Source organism: Cornus florida, unplaced genomic scaffold, assembly GCF_030987335.1.
Source record: "Cornus florida cultivar Cherokee Brave unplaced genomic scaffold, ASM3098733v1 CherokeeBrave_3.0.0_Hap2_Chr09, whole genome shotgun sequence".
Taxonomy (NCBI): domain Eukaryota; kingdom Viridiplantae; phylum Streptophyta; class Magnoliopsida; order Cornales; family Cornaceae; genus Cornus; species Cornus florida.
Window position 1 is genome coordinate 85,445,270 of NW_026775579.1, and position 11,700 is coordinate 85,456,969.

Sequence of the window (11,700 nt, forward strand, 5' to 3'; positions counted from 1 at the left end):
GGTTGAGACAACCCTATAGTCTAGTGAGGTTCCTTTAGTGTGTATATATATATATATATATACGAACTACTAGTTACTGTTGGATTGACTAGGATGTATATGTGTATCGGATCTCTGCTTGGACTGTAGTAGAGTAGAACTTGTTTGTGGGCCTGACCCACCATTATTTTTCAGGTGTTCGTCACGAGTAGAGGTTGTTCGTGCTGAGCGGGGATCAGTCTACTTCATTCTTCCGATGCTACATAGGAGTTCCTTTATGATTCAGTTTCATGTTTTAGATTACTGTCATTTGTTTAGTTTGGATTTTCTAGGGGTCCACACAGTATGGATTCACGAGTTGTATTTTGGAGGATCAGTTGTATCAGAAGAGTTTATTAATTAATGGAAATATATTATGAGGTTTATTATTAGATTATCGTTTTAGTTTCTTGTCAGCATTTTATTTATTCTTCTTTATTCTTTTGTACTCTGTGTTCGTTTATTATCAATTTGTTTTGATATCCTCGGGTATTCGGCCGTGGGCCTGGCCAACCCGCATTCGGAAACTCGGGGGTATCACATCAAGTCCAGTATTGGACTGATCTCCACTGAATATCCCTACTATGTAGCGGATGTCCTGTTTGGTATAGACCATGGCATATATGAGACTCTCATATGCCGAAACATATTGTTCCAGTCTCATTTGCTCAATCTCCTTTGATAGTCTTGAAAAACTACTTACTAGAGAGAGCCATCCATATCAATAAAGCAAGAACTCATTGTTTGAATTATGCATACCAAACCTGGTCAAAACTTTATCAATGTAGGATTATTAAGATAAGCCTATTTTCCTTTTAACCTGATCTTGCAAAAGCTTGATCCTAGGAATCTAGCTTATATCCTGAAAATCCTTCATTTAAAAGTAATTGAACAACTACCTCTTTATTGATGACAAAACTTCCACATCATTCTAAATGAGTAGGATGTCATCAATATATATAGAATTAGAAAAATAATGACATTCCCTTGTACACTCATGATTTATTCACTAAGAAATCTTCTGGTATCTTTTTGTAGATTAACTTGTCTTCCATAGGAATCACCCTACTAGAAAGTTCTACAAGATCCCAGAATTTATTAGAATACATAGATTCCAACTCTGATTTCATAGTAACTCACCAAAACGATCTGTATCCACATCGGTTCACGCTTCCGTGTAGCTTACTGGGTCCAACTCATGTTTAACAGGGATGTCCATAATGATCTCACCTAAAAACATGATTCTGTCGAATTGGATGATAATCCTCCCACTACATCAATGTACCGATGCAAGAATCTGTGTAGTAGATGATGCTAACGCATCAATAGGGAATTCATATATTATTCTCAATCTCTATAATAAGTGTGTTCACATGTGGTACATCTGGTACTCATACCAAATTCTCTAACATTATGCTACTAGGTATGTGATTCATAATATGATTCTCCTATAGATAAAGAGTGAGTGAAAACAATCAACTTTTATCTTTGAGATCATAAAATAATCCATCCTAGTGACATTTAGAGTAGCTATCAAATCTAGCATGCCTATGATCTGCTTCCAACTTACTTGTCCATATCAAGCGCACATGTGCAAGACTACCCCATATGTGCATATGATTCAAACTAATATTTAGTATAAAAAAAACACAGCTCAACGGTATCCTTGAGACAGACTAAGATGGAATGCAGTTCATAATGCGCATCGATGTCATTAACGCTAAACTCTTAAATGAAAGAGATAATGTAGCATAGCTGATCATAGATCTAACCATGTTAAGTGGAATTCTGTTATTCCTATTTGACACCTAAATACATTTAGCGTCAATTGCGGAAAACTGGTACATAATCCCCTCATTGACCATATAGTCTTTGCACTATCCCAAGAAATACTCATATCCTTGATCAGATCGAAGTGTCTTGATAAGTTTACCTAAAATGTGTTCCACATCAGTCTTAACCTTCTCAGAAAATACCAAGAGTTTAAGACTTGTGTTGCATCAGATAAACTTATCCAAAACGTGAGTAATCTTGCTTGGATGTTCATAAGACCACACATGTCAGTGTGTACCGACTCCAATTGTCCTTTATGTCTATTTCATCTTGCTGATTAAGCCCTAAGAGTTATCTATCCTTCAAAACAGGGTTCACAAGTTTGGTTTAGGCTCTCCTGACTCACTAGGTAATTAACCTTCTTTGACCAATCTTTGAATCTTATTTTGATTGATAACAACCCAAAAATAGACATTAAAAATACAATGAGTCAGGAATAACAATTTTTCTCTTAACATTCAATCTAGAAGATGCAACATTAGTTTTTACATCCTGCAAATCTTAAGAGTTTGTGATTATAGTATATTAACCATCTTTCAATGCACCAGAAGCAATAGCATATCTATTTAATTTTATAAAACCAGCTTTACAAAATAACAACACAGTTTTTATAAACTATAAGTGAAACAAAAATTAGATTGCGTCTAACTTCTGTGCATAAAGATAGTTCTCTAATACTAATATCCTCGTACTCTCTAATTTCAGATGTAATACTTTCATTGACCTAACTACAACTTTGGCATCAGGTCAAAAGATAAATATATATCCATATCATCAAGGCTTCTGGATTCCTGAAATCCTTACGATGAATTGCAAACATGTTTAGTGGCTCTAGAATCTATCCATCAGGAATTAATAGATGCAACCACATAACATGGCTCAATGATTAAATATATATTTTCCTATGCCACGTCATTGCTTAAACAGTTCGTCCTTTAGTGTTTTAGTTAGCGACAAAAGAAACAGTTTTCTTCGCCCTCAACATACACTGCCTTATTCCCTTTAACCTTTTTGAATACCCATGTTTTGTGCTAGCCTAGTCCTATTATCATCCTTCTTCTTTGCTTTGCCCGTCCACTTGGGCATAGAAGAAGATAGTATAGACTAGGTTAGATTGATAGAAACACCCATACTCTTGATTATCCCTTCATCTGTTACCAATTCTATAAGAATATCAGCGAGTATAAACTCAAACTGATTCCTTATTTAGTTCACTCTAACAGAGTCGAACGAGTTTGGTAACAAGGCAATAATCATGTCAACTTGAAACTTACCACCCAAGTCAGCCTTATTGATCTCCAGCTAATTTTTAAATAATAAACAATCATTTTTCAAAATTCGATTTCATACTGGAGTTCTTTAGGCTATCTTGATGCTATTCAAGTCTGACATAGTACTTTGGCATACTCTCTATCTAATCTCACCAAAACATCTTATTGACATTTAACATGATACTTGAAGAAAATAAAATAATGTAAATGTTAGCTTTGGAGCGTATTCGAGATAAACTCTAGAATATTGCACCAATTCATCTCATTTGCCTTATTTCACTTATTCAAAGCATTAATGTTCTCTTGGGTATCCTAAAGTAAAAGGATTATGTTTTAGGAGTAGTAAATACATTTGTACCACCACATTGTGAATAAAATATCTAAATTCCTTTTCTAGTCATTATATATGAAGTCCACATACATTGAAATTAGCAAGCAGTTAAAATGGATTAGACATAATTCATCTAAATATTGCATTCATACGATATGCAAGGTGAATTATTAATACTATCATGCATATTTAAAATTAAAATGAGTTTGTTAACCACATAATATAATAAATCTCAATTGAACAAGAGATCATTATCATTATTGGTGAACAATCCCTTTTAATTAATGCGGGTCCCTCAACTCTGTAGCATAATAAATCAACCAATCAATATGTCAATAATTTATCCTGTTGTAGGAGTTCATTATTACTATTGTTGAGATTCATTTACTATTAGGCGAGCACTTCCATTAAAATAGTATGTGAGTCCCTTAACCACTGCATGAAAAATCGGATAACCAATACACCAATAACTTATTCGGTTGGCGAAGTTCATTATTGCTATTAGCGGGCAAATCCCATCATCTCCAAATCTCTTAAGACAATGCCTTGTCTATCTATATGAAATGATTCCCGATTATGTTTAGCCTTTCTAAAATCACTTAGTGTAGACCACTCCGTTGAGGAGCTAACACTATTAATTTTAGATTGAGTGTATAACGTTATTAATGCTCTAATGAAAAATAAAATATTAAATATCTTGTCATTATAATCTAGACTCTTTAAATCATGCGTAGGGCCTTATTTTTAAAGATCTAATTACAATGAACATTTAATATTATTATTTTTATGAGATAACCATTCTTGTAATATTAAGACTCTTCAAATCATGCGTGGGGCCTTATTTTTGAAGACCTAATTACAATGGTGTTAATAACGAAGGCCATGGGGCAATGTATAAAAAACCCCGCTCCCACTCAATTTTTAATCATCCATAATTAGGGTTTTCATTTTATTCATTTACATGATATAATGCATGCAAAACATCTTGATTTTAATCCAAATAAATTTAGAAAATATTTGGACTTTAAACGATTCACTAATATTTAATTTGAAGCACACTTTAAAAATAATTTACAAAAAATAATTTTGCGTTTCCCAATAAGTGCCCTCAAATTAATTAGTAATCAGATCCAATTAATTTTCATAACTTAATTAATATAAATCAAGCCATTTAAATAAATATCATGGATCCAATGCATGAATAATAATAATAAACAATTAATTATTCCATGCATCAGTTAAATAAATAAATAACAGACAGAAGTAATTTAAATGGCCAATGGATTCAGCTTTTAACATTTAGTTACTCTAAGTATTGTGCGGGCGTCCTTCAACAGTCCGTCAACACCTATAGGAAGCTGGTACGCGTTAGGATAAGCAAAACGCCACTTGGAACGCGCCCGGATGATCCTACACGCACTGGCATGCGCCTAGGGAAGCTGGTATGCATCCCCACGCGCTTGGAATAGCCATAGGGGCGTGGCACGCGCCTTCACGCGCTGCCACGCGCCGGTGACATCATTGGGCGCGTGGCACACGCCATCACGCGCTACCACGCGCGTTGAGCTTCTGAATGTACTGGCGCGTGTTCCTCACGCGCCAGCTTTGTTCCTAGGTGCTGATTGCACCATCCCACGCGCCACATGTGATAAAAGCTCCTATGTTGATTTAATCCAACGGTAACTCATCAGGTTGCATAGTATGATTGTGTACCGCGTCACACTTGATTGATCAAGACTTCCAGCAGTACCTCTCGCCGCCGGCTAGCCTCCGGTCACCGGAAAATCGCCGAAAAATACCAGAAATTAAATAAAAAAACCAGAAATTAAATTAGGCCTTAAAAAATTCCAGAAAAATTCTGAAAAATTTCTAAAAAATCCTAGAAAATTCCTGAAGCCTAATTTAACCATCTCGGACCTTCTTGAAGCTTCATAACATCCTTTGATGAAGATTACATGGCTTTAAATAAATTTACAATTTGAAATACAATGGAAAAAATTAAATTACATCATTGAACTTTCAAACGGCTAAATCAAAGCCTTAATTACATTCATCCAAAGATAAAATTACATTCCAATAACCTATAAGCTTCATCCATGGCCCAAACATTCATCAACATTCATCCAATCACAAATATACATACATCATGATCATATAAAAATATATACATATGCATATATAAATTTGGATCCATGAATGATGATTTTCATAAAATCATGATCTCTAGTAATGAATCAAACCATGCTCTGATACCACTGTTGGGAAACGTACAAGTTTTAAAAACTTTTCGAGGGATTTTGATTCATAGATCTTGATTCATCACATAGAGACAAGTTTTATGCAAAAATAAAAATATGATGTATCATTCAATTAATGGATTGAATACTTACATCAAAGGTCTGAGTAAACCTTTAAAACTTTCCTCTAAAGTGAATGTTCTCACTTATTGTAAATCCCTTAGCAAGATGCCTTCTCCTTGGATCTCCATCTTCTTGGTAATTATTTTGCCTTTAGAAATCAGTCATAAGCCTCCATGAATTACCTTGGAAAACTAGGCTTGTGGGAGCCTCCATTAGATGAGAACATAAACCCTAATTTTCTAGAGAGAGAAAATTTATTCCTTTTTTCTTCTCATAAAAATTACCCCCTAAAATATACATAAACCATGTATATTTATAGGCAACATAAAAATAAAGAAAAGGAAACAACAAATCCTTCTCCATCTCTAATTTATATGTCTCAAATCTAATATGATTAACATAAGATAGTTGGACCTAAGGGGGATCTATCCTGAACGGGAGGATCTTTTGAGGATTTTGAAGGGCTGCAAAAAACTTGTGCATTTTGATGTTAGAGACTGCAAAGGTTTCCAGAGTGATGATGAGATATTGGAGTTTGCTTCTCATATTCCTACCTTCGTGTATGAGGGCTCAAGACTAATAGTAAATGAGAGCTCGAGTGATGATGACATGTGCTTTTGCTGCTGTTCTCCTTTTCTTGATGAGGGGGTTCAACAATGCTTGCCGGAAGAGATGAGGGTTCAACAGTGCTTGCTGGAAGAGATCTAAGTGATGATGATGACTCCGATGTTGGTCACAGCTCTGATTAATGGTTGGCTGTTTGGTTAATACAGGGTTGGTTTTTCAAAAATCAACGTAATTTCCTGTGATTTGGATGAACTGCTGCAGGAGCATTGTGTTTTCTTCTTGAAATTCACATATATCACCTTTTGTTTTCTGGCTATACCTTCCATCAGTTTATTTTTAGTTTTCATGGTTCAGATTGTAAGATATTGTTGTGATTCAATTCTATTACTATATGCTGAGATGATTCAGAAATTTATTTGGTCGGTCGAGTAAAATAGGCATTAACTGATGAGATTGGAGCTAGGAGTGACGTGAAATTGGACGATGGTGGTAATAATTAAAAAACAAAAATATTTAAAAAATTCGAATTGTACAATGTATGACTATTACTATTACACAAAGTGGCTTAAATCTTACAATGTATGAAATCTAAAGAATGATTCCTTTCATTTTATGATAGGATAAACAGAACGAAACTTCTCTTGATTTTTCACTATTTTACATATTATCTATAAAACTTATAAATTTAATTTTCTAATGGTATATAATCCTTTGACGATTGTCAGTTCAGATATTAATGATTAAGAAATATTCAGATATTCACGATTAAGAAGTATCTCTTTTGGATAATGTCTTAAATTTTTTTGGATAATGTCCTAAAAGGAGGAGGAAGGCGGAATACCAAAATTAGTTTAAATATTCACAACTAAAAAGTATCTCTTCCGAATAATGCCCTAAAAGGAGAAGGAAGGCTGGATGTCAACATTTTGTTATAGGTGAATTAGTTCAGATATTCATCACTAAGAAATATTCAGATATTAACATCTAAGAAGTATCTCTTTCAGATAATCCTTAAAAGGAGAAGGAAGGTTGAATGCCAATGACCCGATAATACCCATTTTGGTAACGTCCCGTACCAAAGTCACTGAATGGCACACGTGGGGCATATCCATACTGACGTAGGGCATTCAATTGTGCTCCATTTTTTTAGTTGTTTTGGGTGATACTTTTGAAACTTAAAAAGACAAATATTAGGCACATATGGAGGTAGTTTTATTTGATCATCGACATCTGACCAACTTTTTCATCTGGTCATCTAAAAACTAAACCAACAAGGCCTAGTTGCACTTTGTCTAGTTAAAACCTAACTAAATCAAAATTTAATTTTCTTTTCATCTTTTTCATTCATAAATTGAACTCAAACAGTGAATGAAGCAAATCTCCTACAAGAATAATACTGAAATCCTCAAGCTGAACAAATGTATCTGTTCACAAATTCTACACTTCTCCCAAAAATTGCAGAAAACAATTTAGTAGAACATATATAAAGAAGACAAAAAATATTAATACGAATATACACTATATTGATCCGATAAATCCATAGACAGAATAAGGGAGACTGTAAAAGCAAGATACGAATTTAAGGGAGACTCAGTCACACTCCTATGCTAGCTACTTGGAAATTCAAGAACTACTCGTGATGATCTTCATTCCAAAGAATGTATATATATATATATATACATACACACACACAAGCACGCACACACACACACACACATACAAATGTAATAGTGATGGAACATGTGTAATTGTTATGGATGACAAAAATTACCCTCAACCATCATCTGAAATTCTAATGATTATATTGAATAATGCTTCAAGTGTTCAACTCACCAAAGCAATACATGTCAAGGCACCAAACCATAAGCAAAACTCCTAGGAGTACATAGAATAGGCTAGTAAACAATTCTAAACTACATAACCAAGAGCTCTCAACCAGGTGTTGAAAAATTCTGTTTGCTATATTCGGCAAAAACTCTCTTCTTTTCTTAGTGCGACCACTACTCTCTTCAAGATGGCTTCTGTTGGCTGGTGGGAATTCACTACCGCCTTCGACATTGCTTGCCACTTCTCACCATGCTTTGGTTCTGCAGCAATACACCTCTTCAATACATCCTTCTGTTTCTCCTCTGTTCCAAACTGAAGTTCAAATTTGTATAACAATGCCCAGAAATCCCCAATATCTGGGTCAAGAGTCGCAGCCTTTACGAGCCAGGTCCTAGCTTTAACAACATTCCTTTCATGCCAAAGTAACTTGCCCACGGCTGCAAATACATGGGGATCATGGTCGCATCTTTTTAATGCATCCATGCTCTTAGTTTTTCGCTGGATACGAGGGACCATCTCAATTGAAGCTGCCCACAGAATACCACTATTGGGGCACTCCTGTAATGCCTTTGCCATCAGAATATTGGCTTCCTTCTCGTACCCATAACTTGATTCCGCTCGTACAGCTGCAAGCCAAAGTACAGGGTTCCGAGGATTCTTCTTCCTAGCCATGGTGAGAACTGCTCGAGCTTTACTGACCCCATTCGTCTTCTCTCCAAGGTTAGCAAGCGAAAGCCAGAGAGGAATACAACTAGGACAGTTCTTCAAGCCCAATTCATAAGCTTCCTTAGCTTGCTCAAACCGATCAAGCCGCTCCTCCAGCTGTCCAAGCATCAACCACAGTTTGAAAAATGATGGGAACAGTTTCAGCCCCTCATCAAGCAACCTCCTTTCCTCTGCAGTGTTTCCCAATTCTCTCTCGACAATGGCTGATTTCATCCAAACTCTTTCCGTACCTCCTCTTTCTCGGGCTTTAGCAAGAAGCATCCTCGCCCTCTCAGGCTCATGGTTCTCGAATTCAATTTTGAATGCTGCAAGCCAAATCTCCTCTGAGTTAGGAATGGCAGCATATACTTCTTGGAGAATTGCTCGAGCTGCAGGCACATCCCCAGCAAGCCACTTCTCTTTGGCACCCATAAGCCACAGAACTTCAGCCTGTGGTCTGTAAGTTAACGCTTTACGAAGCAGAGCATCAAAGGATTCCCTGGTCCCATGACTCTTCTCAAGCTGTGCTGCTTTAAGCCATATACTTTTCTTGGTTAAGAACACGGTCTGAGCATGAGCATAGATAGCTCTGGCTGTGTCAATAGAACCCCTTCTCTTGCACTCCTCTGCATCAGCAACCCACGTCCTCTTCCGATCTTCTTCCTCCACTCCAATCCCAATTGTATTACGAATTATGGCCTGGCAAGTGGCAACAGAACCTGCTCTTTCAGCAGCCTCAGCCTCATTCATCCAAGTTTCCCTGTCAATTATCAATCCCTCCTTTTGCAAAGTCCTAAAACCCCTCTCTATAATCTTTCCAACCATAGCAGCATTCCCATTAGCTTCCTCTAACTTTGCAGCAGTAATCCAGATAGCAAGCTCCTTAGGGAGCTTCTCCCTCGCATTATTAAGAACTCTCTTGGCATTATCATAAGTTTCCAGCCTCGCAAGTGCGAGCCATAACTCCACACGTAATGGACAGCATTCAACGGCCCTCTGGAGCAAAAGCCTAGCATCCTCCTCCTTGGCAAGCTCCACAACGGCCTTCCAGAGTCTAACAGAATCAGGTATATGTTCAAGCCCTATTCTCAAGACTCTACTTTTATTAGCATCATCTTTTTCTAACGTTGCAGCCTGCATCCATAACATCACTGAATTGGGAATTGCCTTAACACCTTTGGCTATCACAGCCTTGGCTTCATCAGGACTTGCCAACCGACACGCCTCCAACCAAACATCCTCATTCTTGGGGCACTCCTCGCAACCTTTCTTTATCAACTGCCTGGCAGCCTGAATATTACCCACAACTTCCTCCAATCTCGCAACTGCAATCCAACCACTAGGGTGCTTCGGATTGCTCTGAGCAACCGACTTAAGCAACAACCTAGCTTTTTTTATATCGGATATCTCTGCGTCACTAGTAATCTTCGTACTCTCATGAAGATGAGCCAAATACTCATTCGGATCAACAGAAGAAAACCCTGATACCGAGTGAGAAAGCCTATCCAATTCCAATGACAACATGGTACCTCTCCCTTCACCCACCGCAGTCAAATCTCTAACCGGGGTTCTAGACCATGGTGTCTCTGTTCCTCCGTAAGCCCTACTATTCGGATCCAGTGCAGGAACAAGAGCTTGTTCCTGCATTGCCTTCTCAAGAAGATTATCAGGCGCAGGCCCATGACTCTCAAACCTATTTTTCTTATTCCTCACTGAATAATCTCCAATTTCGGGAATACCATCCCACTCTTGCGCTTGCAGTGTATACAACTTCCTCTTCAAATCCGCAAACTGTTCAGTGATCTTTATGTTCGAGGCCCGATAATTGTCAATCTCTTGCTTCAGCCTCACCTCCCGCCTATCCTTCCGCCTCGAATCCATCCATTTATCAATGGCCTCCCATACTGCATCAGCTTCCTTGTCATCGTCGTCATACTCCTCCGCCGATGCAAACAACCCTAAATCATTCCCCTCAAACTCATCAAACTCATCATCAATCTTCTGATTCTCATCATACCCCTATCGTCAGCCTCCGGTGGCACTCCTGCACCGCCAATTGTGGTGGCGGAGCGGGACCCATGAGGGGTAGTACGAGCTGGACCGATATCAGAGCGGGTGGTGAACCCATAAGCACCACGGCCCAGGCCGGCAACGTAGTTCGGCGGAGGCTTAGAATTGAGGAACTCTAATCTGTTCGTAGGTGGCATGGGGGCTTGCAGAACTCCGACGAGAGGGAGGTGTAGTGTTAAAAGTCGAATTAATTAGGTTCGACGCAATAGTTAGGGTTTACAATTAGTACGTGAAATGAAGAAGAATATTCAAAATTAGGGTTTAGAAGTAGTACCTGTAACGAAGAATCAAAATTAGGATTTAGAAGTAGTCTTGAAACGAAGATCGTCCACCACCACCACTAGCAACCGCCTTCAAAATAGAGCAAAATTAGGGTTTTTTTGTATTTTATTTATTGCTCAGTTTTGGTTGGACTCTTTTTATTGGAATCACTACAAAAATAAAAAACTGCTATCGTTTAGCCCGTGAACTGGGTTCATCCAAATTGTACATATAAAAATACGAACAAACACATACTTTCTCCGTCTATTATGCGTCACCTATCTTTATTTAGTTATTCCAAATTAATTGTCAAAATTCAAAAGTCATTATATTATATTTTAGGGTAAAGTGCAAAAAACCCCCTTCAATTATTGGCCATATGCAATTAACCCCCCTGAACTACAATTTTCCCCCTTAAACTATTGAATTTGGTGCAATTGACCCCCAATGTGACATC

At 37.4% G+C, this 11,700-nt stretch overlaps 1 pseudogene; it reads right to left on the reverse strand.

Annotated features, from left to right (window-relative positions):
- Window positions 1–8,160: 8,160 nt before the first annotated feature.
- Window positions 8,161–11,450, reverse strand: LOC132274834 (protein STABILIZED1-like; annotated as a pseudogene).
- Window positions 11,451–11,700: the final 250 nt, after the last annotated feature.